This window comes from Typopeltis vanoorti, chromosome 7, assembly GCF_054136105.1.
Source record: "Typopeltis vanoorti isolate ZY-2024b chromosome 7, IOZ_Tvanoo_1.0, whole genome shotgun sequence".
NCBI lineage: Eukaryota > Metazoa > Arthropoda > Arachnida > Uropygi > Thelyphonidae > Typopeltis > Typopeltis vanoorti.
In genome coordinates, this window is record NC_143555.1 from 30,461,602 (window position 1) to 30,481,042 (window position 19,441).

A 19,441-nucleotide genomic window follows, 5' to 3' on the forward strand; every position below is an offset into this window, starting at 1 on the left:
TTTTTTGGCAGTCTGCTGCTTCTGGGATGTAGTTTGCTTGTTTTGATGGACGGGAGCAGTGGCGCACTCAGGATTGACTCAAATGTCGACTCAACTCATGCCGAGTTGAGTCGACATTTTGCGAATACACACTACACATCGCATACGACCTATAACTGAGCATCTGCAGTGATTGCTAATTCATAAGTAGCACATAACATAAATAAAAAACTTTACTAAATTTCTCACATACTTCCTTTGTACTTACTAGTAGTGTCACCTCCATTTCCTCTGCATTAGCTCAGCATTATCACACTATGAGAATAAAAATACATGAATTCTTTTTCATTAAATATGTCAACTGTACCCTCCACAGTAGTTACCAGCCTTCCATTTTCATCAACTAATATCATCTGACCATAATTTATTATACTGTCCAAATACTGAAAGAATTGTGGGATTTTTCTTGACCTGATTAGTGAATTATAGTTCATTCTGCATTTCTGCTTTCTTTTCTAACAATCTTCTTCCTAACATCTTCCGATCACTGCCTCTCACCTTATGCAGCATCCGAAATGCTATTTTTATCAGAGCTTTTTATCTGGAATTGAATTTGAAATTGAGACAGCCAGTTGCATATAGATGGAACCGTTTTTCTTCCTGTAAAATAGACATAAAACACAATTTTACACTGATCTCAGCTTTAGTTGTTCTGAGTAATTCAAACCAAACCATAATGTCTTCTAAATTAGGTACTTAATTCCAGCATTCAGTCCTTTTGCACTTCTCATTCCAGTTTCTGACTTATGATATACATTCACACAATAGTGCCATTGAACAGTTCTTGACCAGTGCTCAAGCAGCATCTCTCTTTTCCACCTACCTCACTGCATGACAGTCCTTCACTCTGTCTCAGAGTTCTCCATAATTACCAACTTTGCACTTCCACAAATATCTTTTCCTCACAGTAGGCACTATTAGTCTGGTTGTTAGACTATGTTGAGTTCAATGCTCTGGTATATTTCATTATGCAGCAAAATTACCAAATGTACACATGCATATCCTGCAATCATATTTTTCTGAGAACACAATGTAGCTTTCTGTGATAATGTAAGGCCAGTGTACACACATTCATTTGATGAGGACAGTCTTTGACTATCCTGATCAAATGAATCGCCTTCCTAGCTTGATTTTTACACTCTTCATGCAATGATTATTGTTACCATTCAACTTATGTTCAGTACTGTTAACAGGGTGTAGCATAGAGGCAGCCTGCTTCACGCCGCCGCTTAATTAAGGGTGCTTGTTCAGCCATATTGTGGTAGGTGCTGTATTAGGGCAACAAGATATTCTACATCTGATTATTTGAAGGATTAAATTTCTCTCAAAAATAATACAAAAGTGGTCCTCACCAAATTTTATCATATATATATATATATATGATAAAATTTGGTGAGGACCACAAGATTTTGGTTAAATTTATATATATAATCATTATTATATGACACCTCCAGGGAGTCCAAAGACTCACTGAGGGAAGAGTGTGCCAACTGCATCGAATGATTGATCCCTTCCAACTACTAACTGCGCTCAAACCTAATTAACTTTTTTGCATGAGCCATTAGTAGTAGAGGCTCTACCTTGTACAAATTTATTCCAACGTAACCACCGCCCTAAGGATATTGTTAACAATTCCTGTTTGTGTAACAAGTGTGGAAAGAAGTTTTTCCAAGCTTGAATTGATTAAAAATTATTTGCGAACAGCAATGACAAGAGAAAGATTGGTTGGTCTATTACTATATTGACAGAGGCGGACATAGCTTATAATTTAAATTTAGAAGAGCTTCTAAACAGTTTTATTGTGCGATATCCACGTAGAGCAAACATTTCATTAATATTATGTACTTGTTTTGCATTAATGTTTTTCTTGTAATAAAACAACATAGCAATGGAGATTTTTTTATATTTTGGTCTTATAATCCACCAGGGGTGAAATTTAATTGTTTGCCTCAAGGTGCAATATAATCTGGTGACAGTCCTGCTTATGTTGCTCCATAATGACTCCAGACCACATGCTTAATATCGATTTGACCAATTTTATATCTACCTTATTTAACCTCTAGAATACATTTAGATACTGCTTCTGTTAAATAGTTCTTGACCAGTGCTCAAGAAGCAGTGATCTTTCCACCTGAACTCCTAGCTCACGATGCAGCTGAGACACATGTATGTGTGTGTGTGTGTGTGTGTGTGTATATATATATATATATATATATATATATATATATACACACACACACACCTCAACTATATCATGGGATGTTAGAGCTGAGAGCTATGTCATTCCATGATTTGGTGTGAGATTGACACTGGCAGAATAAAATATACAGTTGGGTGCTGCTATAGACCAAGTGATGGAATAGATGGTGGAGATGGTATGCATAAACAAATTGATGAAATGAGCCGAAGAAGGGTAATTATTATGGGGGATTTCAACTATGGTAACATTGATTGGAAGGAGGAGAGGACACATATGAGGAAGGAAATGGATTTTATTCAATTATTAAGGGATAACTATCTGAAACAGCATATAATTGAAAATACTAGGGGTGTGAGAGTGCTTGACTTGGTAATTGCATCTCAAAATTTGACTGTAATGAATATGACCATGTTGCCACCTATTGGTGAGAGTGATCATAAGGTCTTGACCTGGGAGGTGGCTAAAGGTGTGCAATTTGTGATTAAGACAGGGTATATGTGGAATTACCGTGCTGGCAAGTATGACAAGCTTAGGAGATTGCTTGGATCAGTGCCATGGCATGTACAACTGCAAGGGCTGAACGTCGATAGAGCAGGGGAAGTGGTCAAAGAGCATTTACAGGAGGTTATGGCTAATTGTATACCTAAGGTCCGAATAGTTAAACAAGTAGGGGTTAAATGGATGAATAACACCATTAAGCTTGAGCTGCAAAAAAAGAAACAACTATGGAGGGAATTTAAAGAAAGGGGTGACCGGCAGGCACACGAACGGTATAAAGTGCAGGCCAGAAAGGTAACGAGTGTGGTAAAAAAAAAAGCAAAAGCGGGTTATGAATGGAAACTAGCTATGCAAGCAAAAGAGAATCCCAAACAGTTCTTTCAATATGCTGCAAGCAAGAAAAAAACTGTATATGGCAAAATGATTTTAAGGAATGACGATGGTAAAGAGTTCACTGAACCAGTCAATATAGTGGAGTTACTGAGCACGCACTTTGCAAAAGTATATCATCCAAGTGGTAACGTTGAAAAAATGAGGGAACCATTAGTTTATAAGGGAATTGTGATGAATGAAGTGGAGGTGAATAGTCTATTACAAAACCTTAATGTGAATACATCTGTGGGATTGGATGGTATACCGGCACGGGTCTTGCATGAAGTGGCTAAGGAATTATCAGTGCCCTTGACCATGTTGTTTAATCTGAGTCTCGGGTCAGGCTTAGTCCCGAAGGCGTGGAAAGAGGGGAAAATAGTTTCACTGCATAAAGGAGGATCCAAGACTATGGTTGCAAATTACCGACCGATCAGCATATCAGGAGTCGTTTTCAAGGTCTTGGAGAAAGTAGTCAAGGGAAAAATACAGGAATGGATTAATGAAAATGAGATACTGTACAGAGGACAGCATGGCTTTGTGAAGGGTAGATCATGCCTCAGTAACTTGCTCAAGTTTTATAACAAGGTGACGGCTGAACTGGATAAGGGAAATGGGTTTACAGTGATACTGCTGGAACTGGCAAAGGTGTTTGACAGGATACCACATGGAATTCTAATCCGTAAACTACAACATATGGGAATGGATATAGGGTTGGTGAGATGGATAGCTGGGTGGTTGATGGAGAGATATCAAAGAGTAGTTTATTCAGGAGTAGAGTCCAAAAGACGGCCTGTGACTAGTGGTGTGCCACAGGGTTCTGTTCTTGGACCACTGCTGTTTAATCTGTTCATTAACGATATAGGGAAGGGTCTAAGTGGGACAGTTCATTTGTTCGCTGATGGTGCAAAGTTGGGTAGGGCGATAGTGAATGCAGAAGATGTCAAAGTCTTGCAAGATGACTTAGATCGATTGGAGTTCTGGACTAAGGAGAATGGATGTCAATTTAATGTGACAAAATGTAAGGTTATGCATTTCGGAGTGAAAAGATTAGCAGCAGTATACCACATTGGTGGAACTGTACTCCAAGAGATTGATGAGGCCAGGGACTTGGGAGTGTTGGTAGATAGGGAGATGAAGTTTAGGGGGCACATTGCGAAAGTAGCTAAATCAGCTCATCAACTCATTTGGTTGTTGAAAAATACCTTGATGAGCAGAGACAAGCAAGTTATTGTCCCTCTCTACTGAGCCCTGATAAGACCTCATCTCGACTACTGTGCCCAGATTTGGTCACCTCAGTTCCTTCTTGATGAGGAGGAGGAGGAGAGGATCCAGAGGCAAGTGACTAAGATGATAGCAGGTCTATGGAATGAACCATATGAGAACAGGTTGAAGATTTGTGGGTTGCAGAAATTAGTTGATAGGTGGAAAAGGGGAGATATGATTGAGACATTTAAATTGCTAAAAGGATTCTACAGGATTAATTCAGAGGATAATTTTGAGATCAGGACTGGTGGTGGGAGAACTAGGGGACACCCATGGAAGCTGGGAAAGAGCGTGGTTAGCAGGGGTGTTAGAGCTGGGTTCTTTACTTTTAGAGTGGTAAATGAGTGGAATAAGCTGCCAGAGTCTGTTGTGGGTGCCATGACAGTGAGCGAGTTCAAGGCAAGGTATGATAGATACTGTGAATGTTGAACAGTTGTGTGAACATGATGTTTAAGGCCTCCCTCGATGAGTCTAAGGACTCCCTGGAGTAGCCCGTAGTAATAATAATAATATGATATAGGTCAAAGATGCCTCATAATCAATATCCTTGTTATGCATAACATCCTTCATCACAGATGTCTCCCATATAGCTGTCTGCTACCTAGATTAGCATATGGTCATTTTTGACAGCTAGAGAGATTTGATATCCTATTCATCTCTCTCTCTCTAGTAACATCCTCTAATAATGTGAACAAATCTAAGCCTCAATGCATGTGCACCTTCTGCTACATACTGCTTAATGCATGCTGTCCCTCAAAAACTAATTTTTCTTGTTTTCAGATCTCTTCATTCCATTCTATGTAATCATAAAAGTGCTCATTTTCTTTTTCTTGTTGCTAAATTAATCTGTCTATACAATTCTTTGCTATCACAATTCCACATCCCCCAGTAACATAGCAATATCAAACTAAATATCTCATCCTGTCCAGTTTCATGTCATATCAAAACTACAAACCACTGCCATTACTCCCCCCATTATGTGTCACAATCTTGGGTAAGCATAATTTCACTGCTATTATCAACAGCAACCCCCCCCCCCCCCCAACTCCCTTTTCTCCTTCCTATCAACACAATATTTACACACCAAAAAACTGTTGGAATAAGTGAAACATGGTTGCATAAATATATCCTGATGATAATAAAAATCGAAAGGTAGGATGTTTTCCATGAGGATAGAAAGGATGAGAAGAGAGGGATGGATGTTGTTGATAATAGAGAGCAAATTATGTCCACACAATGTGGAGATGCAAGATGTAAATAGTAGCATTGGTTTTGAGTCAGTATGGTGTGAGGTGGAGGTTGACAGGAAGAGATATTTAGTTGGATGATGCTATAGGACAGTGAATGTAGAGGTGGTAAAGAAGAAATGTATAAGCAACTTTGTTTAGTGAACAAAGGAAGAGTGATTATTATGGGCAATTTTAATTGTGGAAGTATAGATTAGAATGAAGGGACAGCATTACGAAATAAAGGAAATGAATTTCTTGAAAGACAACTATTTCAGGCGGTATGAAAAGGAGGGCACACAAGGATCTAGAGTTTTAGATCTGATCGCTTCATCAGAGGATACGATTGCAAGTGGAGCTTTGCACTTCCCTCAAGTTGGTGAGAGTGACCATGAAATGATCACTGAATTGTGACTAGCCATATGAAGACTTCTGTGAGGAAAGGATATATGTGGAATTACAAGGCTGGTGATTATGAAAAGCTTAGGAGATAGCTTACATCTATAGCATGGAATGAGGTTGTAAGCAGGAGGGAGATAAATGTGGTGCAGGAACTGATTAAAAGAAATATAACAACATTGATGTGCAAATATATTCTGAAGGTCAAAAGACTGAATAAAGTAGGCATCAAATGGATGTATAAAGGGATTAAGCATGAAATTTGGAAGACTAGGATACTGTGGAGGCAGCAGCACAAGATGAATAATGACAGCAATCAGGTGCATGAGGAGTATAAAGGGCAGGCCGTATGAAAACAGTATGAAAGAAATTAACAAATCAGTCCAAGAAAAACTATAAAGTTTTTCAGATTTGTGGCAAGTAGAAGGAAAAATTATCATTGTAAGATGATGTTAATGAATGAAAATAATAGAATGGTAATTGGTACTGAAGACATTGTTGAGGTATCCAGTGAACAATGCATAAAGATTTTTCATCTTCATCCAGGTGAAATCATGAGAAACACTCAAGTGCAGAGGAAATAGGAGAGAATTGTGAGTGAGCAGGAAGTATGAGGATGAAAACATTCCCTTAAGCTTGATGTCAATAACATGATAGGATATGATGACATATCACGTCTTACGGAATGTTCCAAGGAACTGGCAGGCCTGTTTAATAAGTCTTACAAGAACACAGGTTCCCCGAGAGTGGCAAGAAGGTAAAATTGTTCCACTGCACACACAGGTGGTGATAAGACTTGGCCACAAATTATAGGCCAATTTGTATACCTGGAGTTGTCGCTGAGGTACTGGAGAGTGGCGAGAACTAGGATACAGAAGTGGATTGATAACAGCAGTATTCTGTGGTTGTCAGCATGGATTTGTTAAAGGGAGATGCATGTACAGTGACATACTTTGATTTTACAAAAGCTTTTGATAGTCTGTTTCTTTAACAGCTTGTCGTATGGCAAACAGATTGGATCTGATAACAGATCCGTGTGAATGGCTGTTTGATCAGAAAGTTACTGATCATTTCGGGATACTGCACCTCCCATATATGGGAGGTGCAGTATCCCGAAATAGTAAAGTCACTAGTGGTGTGCTATAGGGGTATGTATTGGATCCATTTTTATTCAACATGTATATTAATGATATAGGAATCTGTATAACTGATGATATGCAGCTGTTTGCAGATGATGCAAAATTAGGGAGAGCAATGCAGGGTCAAGCAGGTGTTATGGCTTTAGAGGAGGATTTGAATTTATTGTATGAATGGGCTGGTAAGTGGAATTATCAGTTTAATGTTGCAAAGTGTAAGATTTTGAAAAAAAAAAAAGCAACAATGGAATGCAAAGTATACACTTGGTGGGGAAACTTTAAAGGAGATAGAGGAGATATCTTGGAGTAGTGATGATGAAATTCAGGTTGCAAATTACACAAATTATCACATCAGATAATGGAAATGATGTGGACAACCTGATGTGCAGAAATAGAGGTTATGATTCTATTGTATATGGTATCATATGGATTACTGATTTGGTCACCAGGTCTCCATGTTGACATGGATATGTTAGAAAGGATCAAAGATTTACAAATTTGGCCAGTGGTCTTTGGAATGTGGAGTATGAAGACAGGTTGAAAGAATGTAAATTACACAACCTTGTGAATAGGAAGAGGAAGGCGGGGAGAGGATACAATTAAGACATAAGTTAGTCAGGAGTTATCAAATTGATATGGAAGAAATTTTTCATAGAATGGGAGAGAGGGGATCGAATGAAATCCATTGCTGAAAACTGTATAAGGATGGTGTGAACAGAGGAGTGAGGAGAATGTACTTTACATGGAGTGGAATGTATTCCTGAGTGCTGTGAAATATAGACATTGAATCAGTTTAAGGCATGTTTGGATGAGCTTTTTGTGATAAAGTATATACATATATATCTTTCTTAAAGAAAATGGTGTGTCACTAATAAAAACAGAAATTTGGAAAGCCCCAAATATACCCACACCCATTGCAGTATGAACATTATGGCCAAAGTGCTTCAAGTGATGGAAGTGATTTAATTCTAGTCTCACACAAAAGAATGCGGCTACTGTTATTAGTTAAATTTTATTTGCAGTCACTTTTTGACAGTAGCCGTATTCTTTTCTGTGAGACTAGAATTAAATCACTTCCATCACTTGAAGCACTTTGGCCATCATGTTCATACTGCAATGGTGAAATGTTTATATCAAGTAAAAGGAACTAAATTAGCACTAATTTCTAACAATTCTGAAGGTTTATTTATTTTTTTTAACCACTGACTCTGTAATTAATCGTTGAGATCCTGTTTTGACTAGATCTTTGTATAATTCTTCAGATCGCACCATACATGACTTCAGTTCACATTTAAACTGTTCAGCTTGTTCAGTATTTGCATTATGTGCAAGAAAAAGACTTCGCAATTTACCAGTTGTTTGAAGCCTATCTTTAATTAATGATTCCACTGCAGTGAGTGGAATCTCTTCATAGTCATCATTTTGTTCCTTTCATTGAGATTCTCAAGGATAGCTATTATTTCGTCATCACTAGCAGACTTGTCAACCATCAATTCTTCAATATTTGCAGACAAAAAATCATCAAATCCTTCTCTGCCAACTGCATGTGCTAATCTGATGATATTAGGATATTCAGTTGTATGCAAAAGGCACAGGGTTTTCTTTTTCATGCATTCTGGCCAAGTAGCTTTCCAGTATGCATTTAAAGTTGATGGTTTCAATTCTGATAATGCCAACTTAGTAAGTTTGACATAATTAAAAATAGAAAATTTCTTCCACACATCAATAACTGTCAGTAAATTATCCTCATCTAGTTTATCCAAGATGTATTGGAATGTTCTTCACATCATTAAATTTTGAAGGTAGCAATCATGCCATGGTCCAGTGGTTATATTAGGTGACAGAAAACAAAATTCCACATTCGGGTGTTCTAAAACAGGATGGCCAGGTCTATTGCCTATAATCAATAAAACTTTATAAAGTCCAGATTTTTTTTCCATCAAACAGTGTTTAACTTCTGGAACAAAACATCGATGAAACCATTGATTAAAAATTTCTTTTGTAACCCAACCTTTTTTTTTTGTTCGACTTCCAGTGCAGTGGTAATTTCTAACTTGCACGTGTTAAAATTCACACCTTTCATTGCCCGTGGTCTTAGGGAACAATTAATGAGTAATGGTTTTAATATATGATCTCCAGAAGCATTGCTGCAAAATAATAGTCACATGATCCTTAGTTTCTTTAAAGCCACCAACACTTCTTTTTTTTTTTTTTTGTAATTTCGCTATAAGTTCTACTTGGCATTTATTCCCAAAAAAATGGCCGGTCTCATCTGCATTCCAAACTTGATCAAGAGTGTAGCCACCATTTTCAATAATTCTGGACAGTTTTGAAAGAAATTTCCTAGCTCCCAGCAGATGAGTTGAATGCAGCTTCTCCTCTTATTTTTACATTATGAAGCACATATATTTTGAGAAATTTTGTAAGCCAACCTGTGCTTGCAGAAAAATCACAATTGTTGTTTAATGTTGTTGGCTCCTTTTCCTTAATCTGTTTGTACAACCATAATGGTTTCTGTTTGATGACATTTCCGTCATCCTCTATCCACATCACTAGGACATTTTATCTTCTCTTTTAAAATCTCTCGTACACAATGACAACTTGGCACCTAATTTTATTATTATCCAGGCTTCCATGGAGTCAAAAGACTCATCGTGGGAGGTCATTTTTAGGAAACACAAAGTCTGTCATACCACTCCTTGAACCCATTGACTGTTCCTGCTCCAACCACTCTCTCCGGCAATGCATTCCATGGTTCAACCACCCTCCACACAAAAGAAACCACTCCTCACCCTCTTGCACACAGTCTCCTTTTGTAACTTCAAGGGATGGCCTCTTGTCATCGCTCCTTTCCACCAAGTGAAAGAACTCTCCAATGTCCACCTTGTAACTGCCTCTCAACAATTTAAAAGTCTCGATCATATCACCTCTCTTTCTTCTATCTACCAAACTCTGCAGTCTACATTCCCTCAGTCGATCCTCATAATGTACAGTCCCAAAACCATCTTTGTTATCTGCCTCTATACCCTCTCCACAGTCAATTTATCCCCTTCAAATCCTGGGGACCAAATCTGAGAACAATAGTCTAAGTGTGGTCTGATCAGGGTCTTATACAACAGAATGCTAACTCTTATCTCTGCAGGTCAGCATCCTCAGTATTGCAGCAATCCTCTGAATTACCCTCACCACCTTTGCAATATGCTCCCTGAATTTCAGTTTTCTATCAATCATCACCCCCAGATCTCGTCTCCCCCTACCTCCTCCAGTACAGCTCCTCCAATCGAGTATGCATCCTTCCATTGATGGATCCCAAAGCTCAAGACTATACATTTTCCTGCATTGAACTAATACTCCCATTCATTTGCCCATCTGTCTAGTTTATTCAAATCCTCTTGCAGGGCTTCCACATCTGCACTATTATTGATAACCCTTCCCAGCTTCACATCATCTGCAAACAACTGAATGTCCCCTTGCAATCCATTGATATAAAGGTTGAACAATACAGGTCCCAGTACTGAACCCCACTTGTAACTTTCTGCTTCCTTGATATTGTCCCACCATACACAACTTTCTGAAACCTATCAGTCGGCCAATCCTGAATCTATTTGACTAACCCAACATTTAAACCCATGTGCTGCAATTTAAATATCAGCTTATCATGTGGAACCCTGTCAAATGTCTTTGCAAAATCCAAACAAATGGCAGTATATGCCTTTCCCTCATCGACTGCTCTTGTCACTTTTTTATAAAAGGCAATCATATTACTAAAGCAAGAGCACCCCCTTAACAAATCCATGTTGATTCTCGCAGATAACATTACCCTCATCTGCTCAATGCTGTATATAGTCCCTCACTAATTTCTCCAAAATTTAACTACTGATGACATACAAACAGGCCTATAATTAAACACTTCCAGTCTGCTACTGCCCTTATGCAGCGACACTATCTTACCTTCCATTCCCTGGGTATCTTTGCCGCAGCCAGACTTTTATTGAAAAGCCAGGTCAACGGAGCTGTCAGTTCTTTAGGACATTCTCTCAAAACCTGTAGTGAAATACTATCCAGTCCAACAGCTTTACTGGTATCCAGAGTACTCAGTATTTGGAACACACTCTCCTCTTGCACCTCTAAACCTGCCCTATCCCTCTAGTATTAAAATTTACTCTTCCAGGATAAAATACTTCAATAAAGTGCTCATTGAACAACTCCGCTATGTCCTCTACATCAGTCACTCTATTCCCGATTTTATCCTGCAATGTCATTCTTCCACAATCGTTTCTCTACCTACTGGCCACATAGCTAAAAACTCAACCTCCCTGGGCTCAATGTTACCTGATTTTGATCCCCTTCCCCCAAGAGGCCACCCCCTGCTACCATCCACCCTGGGAATTTTAGTTTACCTGCATTTATACACTGACTCATTCAGAAAACAGCAATCTTTCCAGATGCCCCTTGTCCTTCCTCATTCAAATTCAAGCAGTCTCTAACATGCAGTTCCCTTCTGCCCTCAAATGCCCTCCAAGCATCCACGTATTCCAACCTCTCCTCACGCATTCTGGCTGTTCTGCTCAGCTTTTCACTATCATACCTGGGCAACACACACACACACACACACACAATCTTCCCTTTCTGCGTTTTCTTCTGCGCAACTTCAAGCAAGAATTTCAGATCTCTCGCCGTCCGATTTACACTGCCTCTCAAGTCATTTTTGCCCACAATCATTTAATTGAATTTTGTTCTATAAAGAACAGGTTTTCGAATGGCCTCTTCATTTTTCTTAATCGTTCTCATGGTAGCTTCGTTCAGTCCAAAATAATTTCCTAAAGGATGTCGAACCTTCTTTAGCTGCTAATGATCTAAAATTTGGATCTTAGTTTCTTAAGAAATAGCTTTTCATTTCTTCTTCTGTCTATTAATTTTACTAATTTGATATTATGTGTACAAAACTTTCATGAACAAAACACACGATGTGTAAACATTTCAAATTGTAAACAAGAAATGATTGATTAGCAACAGCTTAACTCCTTCGAAGCAGCTTTATATAGGCAGGTCTCCCATAATGGACCAACTTAGAGGAATCAGCATAGCACCCTTCTGCTTCCAGGAACTAATAGCAAGTGAATATAATGGATCATCTGTCAGCTTAACTTCAGGGAATCTTATTTACAAAAATTGATTTTTTTTGTTGTTGTTGTCACCACAATTGTCTACATTTTGTAGCATAGAGTAATGTAATCCCTGATATTTGAAACATTGAGGGGGGGGGGGGTTCACCAGCCAGAATTAAAGATTAAAGTTTAAGTACATATGTTCTAAGAAATGATAATTATAATGGAAATACCATTTTTAACAGAACTGAATTCAAATGGAAATTTTAAAAATGCTTGCCATTTGAACCATGTTAAATCAAAATATACTGTGTAAAAATAGAATTGCTTTTGTTTTCTAAAAAGTGTTACTTCAAAATTGTTTAAAAAAGAGCCATGTAAAAAGAGAATTGCTGTGTGTGTAATTGATTTCATCTAAATTTTTATTTTCAGCATACAGTTTGCATGATAATCTTCACAACAAAGCTATGAGCATATGGAACAGTTAGCTTCACATTAAGTTATCTTTCATATTCCATACTACAACAAAACACTTCTGTTCACAGATGTGTAAAATTGTACTCTTCAGAATGGTTACGACTTTTACCAATTTAGCACAAGTGGGAGCATCACTTTTAGTACAAATGCATTCCTTAAAATCTAGTTTCAAACAAAAAAACTGTTTATGCTTTCAGAACTTAGTCATGTTTCTGCTCTATGTTCAAAAGCAAATTATTGGAAATTATGTACAAGGGTGATCTGAAAAGTTCTCGGCCTCGACCATAGATGGCAACACTATTGGCAAGATTTTTTTTTTTCTAAGTTGGTTACATCTGTTATAAACATCCATGTGAAATTGCAAGTCATTCTATCAAGTAGTGTGTTTCATACAGCTGTCTAAAGCAAAAGTGTTGTCTATATATCCTTTGAAATGGAAAAAAATTTGAGTATCGTGCGGTTATAAAATTCGTTGTAAAAAAAAGTTTAACACTAAAAGAAATTCATCTGAAGTTGACTCTTCTTCATTTTTGATAATTAAGAAATGGGCTTCTGAGTTTAAACGTGGCCATACCAGCCTTGAAGATGATCCATATGAAGGCTGGTATGGCCACGTTTAAACTCAGAAGCCCATTTCAAAGTGTAACACCAGAAATCATTGATCAAGTGCATGATATAGTATTAGATGACCAGCAAGTCAAAGTGCATGAAATTGCTGAGACTCTAGCATTTCAAAAAAACGTGTAGGATATATTTTGCATTAAGAATTGCAAATGAAAAAGCTTTGCACAAGACGGGTGACATGCTTGCTCATAGTAGATCAAATATGCACTTGCATGAACATCTCTATAGAGCGCTTGGAGCGTTTTAACAAGATTAAAACTGATTTTGTGTGTTGATTTATCACTACAGATGAGACTTTGATTCACCATTACACACCAGAATCCAAACAGCATTCAAGACAGTGGACAGAAGTTGGTCATTCAGCGCCAAAGAAGACGGTCAGTTTCATCTGCATACCACCCTTGTATCGTCACTGAGCATGCCAAACCTTATCCAACTCATTTCTTTTTATAGGAATTTTTAATATCATGTACTTATCCTTCCAATAGAATGGAAGAATTAATGGATCATGTCAGCAGACATATTGCATTCTATTAAGATGATTTATTTTTTAAACTTAAGTGATGCACAACAGATAGTGCCTGAACCAATGAAAAATATTTGTGCAAATTGTCACCTGGTTTTTCAAGGAGATGAATAGATTTTTTAAAGGGTCTAAAAAAAAATACTAAGACAGTGTCAAATCTCTGGTTGATTGAAATGAGGATAGATTGAAGAAATGCCATCTGTAGTCTTGCACTAGGAAGATGTGATAGTGTTAAATCTGGAATGAACACTTAAAATGTCTTTGAGTATTTCATTCAGGATTTAACTGAAGTGCAAAGAAATCTCCTAAAAAGAATTACTTATAAATAGATAATAACAGAAATCCTTATATATATATAGTACTAATAGTCCATTCATGTAATTGGGTCAAATGAAGGGTCAAAGCTGTATAACTGAGAGGAGACCTCCACATAGCCTTTAAAGGAATGCGGAGAACCGACCAGGGCTTATGACCTAATGTCCAATCCTCACCTTCTCGTGGTGCACCCTGTTGGGTATCTACTTTGATACTGAACGAACGAGGATGGGCTGGCAATTTGGGATTTAGCCGACCAAATTGTATTCTTATTGGTTAAACCAAAATAAAAAATGATGGTACAACATGACAAAATTTCATGCCGGCTGGGGCGTCGCCCGGTTAAACAAGGCCCCCGTTGTTTTCGCCAGGGAACCAGGGCGAACAGCGAAAAGTCAGCTACTGGAACAAATCTGAAAACAAACCCCAACTCTACATCACCAGAGTTAAAGATCGGTACTATCAATGTAAGAAGCCTGAATGGCAAAGAAATGGAGCTAGCTGAGGAATTAGATAAGTACCAGATCGACATAATAGGGGTGACTGAAACAAAAAAGACCAAAACTGGTGAGATCTTTCTGAGCAATAAATACAAAATGTTATATTCAGATATTCAGGCAATGACAATCAAGGAAAAGAAGGAGTAGCCATAGTATTCAACACAAAATACGAGGCTAATCTTCTTGAATGGCAGTCAGTCTCAAGTAGAGTAATGTGGGCAAATATGAGAATGGGGAACTGGACAATGAGACTTATTTGTGCCTATGGTCCCACAGAAGGTTCTACTAAGGTAGAAGTGGAGGAATTTTTTGAGGCTTTAGAAAAAGCAACTGACACAATGAAAAAGGAAAAGTTGGTCCTTGTTGGGGATCTAAATAGCAGAGTAGGAAATGATTGTGAGACATACAAAAATATTTTGGGAAAATTTGGAGAAAAGAGCAAAGCTAATAATAATGGCAAATATCTGTTGGATTTCTGCTCAGGACATGGACTGGTTATTACTAACACCATGTTCCAACATAAAAATGTGCACAAATTCACATGGAGAGAAGAGGCTAGGAATAAGAAAAGTCTCATTGACTATGTTATTGTTGATAGTGATGTTTTCTCCTTGGTGCAGGACACCAGAATGTACAGAGGATTTGAAATTGCAAGTGATCACTATTTAGTCTTGAGCAGGATAAAATTGAATTTCATATTGAAAAGAATAACATGTAAGAAAGTTTTAAAACGAATAAAAGTTGAGCAGCTCTCAGATGTGAACTGTAGACTAAAATACAGAAATATTATTGAACAGAAAATGAAAGAGTTTGAGAACAGGAACCAAACCTTGGAGATTCAGTGGCAAACTCTGAAGGAAACATTGATTGATTCTGCCAGAGAGGCATGTGGTGAGGTTGTGTGCAAGGATAAAAAAATCAGAACTCCCTGGTGGACACAGGAAGTTAAAGAGGCAGTGAAGGAAAAGAAGAAAGCATATCAAAAGTTCCTGGCAAATAAGTCAGCTTTTACTCTTACAGAATACAGAGACAAATGTAAGAAAGCTAAACAGTGTGTAAAACTAGCTAAACAAAAGTCATGGGAGGACTTTGGCAAGAATATAGAAAATAAATATCAAGAAGGTGGCAAAATATTCTGGAGGTTGTTGAAGAAGCTTAGGAATGGAGGAAAGAGTGCTGTTAAAGGAATTAGAGATGATAAAGGTGAAATGAAAACAGGAGAAAAAGATATCCTTGAAGTATGGAGTAATTACTTTGAAAAACTGCTAAATGAAACAAGCAGTGATGATAGCACAGTGATAAAAAACACTGACCAGGCATGCAGTCAGGAATACATATCCATACTTGAAGTTGATAAAGCCATCAAAGGCTTGAAATGTGGAAAGGCAGCAGGAGTAGATGATATTCGACCAGAAATGCTGAAGTATGGTGGTATAAGAGTCTTACAGTGGCTGCACTGCATAGTTCAGAAAGCCTGGACAGAGGGACGAATTCCCGATGATTGGAGTAGAGCTCTCATAGTACCCATATATAAAAAGGGAAATAAAACTGAATGTGAGAATTACAGAGGTATTTCCCTACTGAGTGTTCCTGGCAAGATCTATGCAAGTATACTTGAGAAACGGTTGAGAAGAATTGTGGAAGAAAAGCTTGGTGAAGAACAAGCTGGATTCAGGCCAAATAGAGGCTGTCAGGATCAGATCTTCACTTTACGACAAATAGTCGAGAAAGCATGGGAATATAACAAAGATCTGTATATAAGTTTTGTCGATTTGGAAAAGGCATATGACAAGGTGCCAAGAGAGAAGCTATTCAATACGCTGCAGTCATATGGTGTCAATGGGGCATTATATCAAGCAATACTTAGTCTTTATTTGAGTTGTGAGTCAGCAGTTAGAATTGAAGGAAGTACAGGAAGATGGTTTAATGTTAAATCTGGTGTGAGACAAGGATGTACATTATCCCCTCTGTTATTCATTATCTATATGGATCACATTATGAAGGAATGTGGTATTAAACCAGATATCAAAATTGGAGATGTTAATGTCAGCTCTTTGCTTTATGCGGATGATGTTATACTTCTAAATAAATCCGCTACAAGTCTGCAAGATTCCCTGACTAAATTGAATAGCTGTTGTAATAGATATGGTATGAAGGTCAGCAATAAAAAGACAAAGACAATGAAAATAGGCAGAATCATTGAAAATGTCAACTGTGTTGTGAATGGAGAACCTGTGGAACAAGTAAAACATTTCAGCTACTTAGGCACAATTTTTACTGAAGATGGTAAACTAAATATAGAAATAGACAACAGAATCAGCAAAGCTGGTATCGTGGGAAGTCAATTGAATAAATTCATATGGAATAAGAAAGAAATTAGTCGGAACACTAAATTAGCTGTATACAAGACAGTGTTCAAACCAGTTTTAACTTATGGATCTGAGAGCTGGGTCAGAAGTAAAACACTTGACCAAAGACTAGAGACCGCAGATATGAGAGTCCTGAGAAAGATTAGAGGCGTGAACAGATGGCATCAATGGCAATATCATATTAAAAATGAGGATATTAGGAAAGAACTAGACATTGTCAGCATCCAGGAATGCGTTAGCAGAGCTAATCTCAGGTGGTATGGTCACTTAAATAGAATGGGAGAGGAAAGATTAGCAAAACAAGTGTTCTCTGCCAGGTTGGCAGGAAAACGACCCAGAGGAAGACCAAGATATAGGTGGATTGATACGGTACAAAGTGCCTTAGACGATAGAGATATAAGATCTGATAATGTTGGAGTCTTGACAAGTAACAGACTGATTTGGAGGAAAATTGTAGATAGGAAGTCAGTAATGATGTAATTTTTTCATGTAGTACTGTCATATCCTGTACACCCCTTGAGGGTACATGGCAGGAATTTGTAGTACTGTCATATCCTGTACACCCCTTGAGGGTACATGGCAGGAATTTGATGATGATGATGATGTAATTATAAACATGACCGCAGGCAGTTGCTATATGAACCCACACGGAAACACAATGAGAGAAGGTGCAGTGTGCAAAGAGAATTAGGTGGAGTCTGCAAATCAATGACATATTAGAGAACAGGTACGGAGTTCATGGTCTTTTTTTTTTTTGCCTTTTTCATTCCTAGTTAGGATTTTGGTGTTTTCTTCCCCCCCTACAGTTTTCCGTGTGGTGGGTCGTAGCTTCGAGGTGACGGAGTCGTTCAGCAGTGGTAATATGGTCAAATAGCAGGCTTGTCCGAGCACAGCCATCCATGCGACGGGACAAACAGCGTACACCGAAACTACGTATAGCTTTAGTCGTACCCTTCTGCCAGACAGATTCTTGGACATAGGGTAAAGAAGTGATCCATGTTTGAAATCACCAAGAAGTCAAGGCAAGGAGCAACAGCTCGATGAATAGAGTGACGACCTGAAAGAAACCTACAAGAAGACACAATGAAAAGTATCTCCTAATGAATTCGTCTGGTTGGTAACGTAAAGCTTTAATTTTTATTTGTATTGTGTAATTCTTAGACCAGTGTGAGCTACTGTGTAAAATTTCCTGTGGATCGGACTTATCAAGACAGATTTTAGGACTTTAGTACCTATTCCTCTAACAAGGATCTTTGTAGTTATGGAAGTGTAGAGTTACAAGAATTGTCATTAGTTTAAAGTTAGTTTGAATTCGATGTGTTGTACGTGCATTAATTAAGAAAGAAGTAAGGCATTCATCTACATATTTGTATGTATGACATTGCCAGTGGATTGCAATCGGATATTCAGTTATTTGCGGATGATGCGAAGCTGGGAAGGATTATTAGTAATAGTGCAGATGTGGTAGCCCTGCAAGAGGATTTGAATAAGCTAGATAGATGGGCAAATGAATGGGGTAGGTGTCAGTTTAATGCAGCAAAATGTAAGGTCTTGAGGTTAGGGAAACATCGATGGGATGCTGCATACTCTATGGGAGGAGTTATACTGGAGGAAGTAAGGGAGACAAGAGATCTGGTGTTGATGATTGATAGAAACCTGAAGTTTAGGGGACATATTGCAAAGGTGGTGAAGATAACACAGAGGATTACTGCAATTATGAAAAGGACACTGACCTGCAGAGATAAGAGGGTTATCATTACATTGTATAAGTCTCTGATCAGACCACACTTGGACTATTGTTCTCAGATTTGGCCCCTAGGATTTGAAGGGGATAAAACTGTGGAAAGGATACAAAGACGGATGACAAAGATGGTTTCAGGACTGTACAAGGATAGTTATGAGGATCGGCTGAGGGAATGTGGATGCAGAGTTTGGCGGATAGGAGAGGTGATATGATTGAGACTTTTAAACTGTTGAGAGGTGGTTACTGAGTTGACACTGGGGAGTTCTTTCGCTTGGTTGAACAGCGGGAGGGAGTGATGACAAGGGGCCATCCCTGGAAGTTACGAAAGGAAACTGTGAGCAAGAGGGTGAGGAGTGGTTGAACCGTGGAATGCGCTGCCTGATGGAGTGGTGAGAGCGAGAACGGTCAATGAGTTTAAGGAGTGGTATGATAGACTGTGTTTCTTAAGGGGGATCTCCCCTCGATGAGTCTTGATAGACTTTATGTTCTTAGGAAGGACCTCCCACTATGAGTCTTTTGACTCCATGGAGGCCTGAATAATAATAATAATATTTGTGTTAAGTAATCAAGTTAAGGACAGCTTGGATTTGTTAATATCATCTAATGAGAGACACCTACTGTGAACTAGATATTGTTTGTTAATTT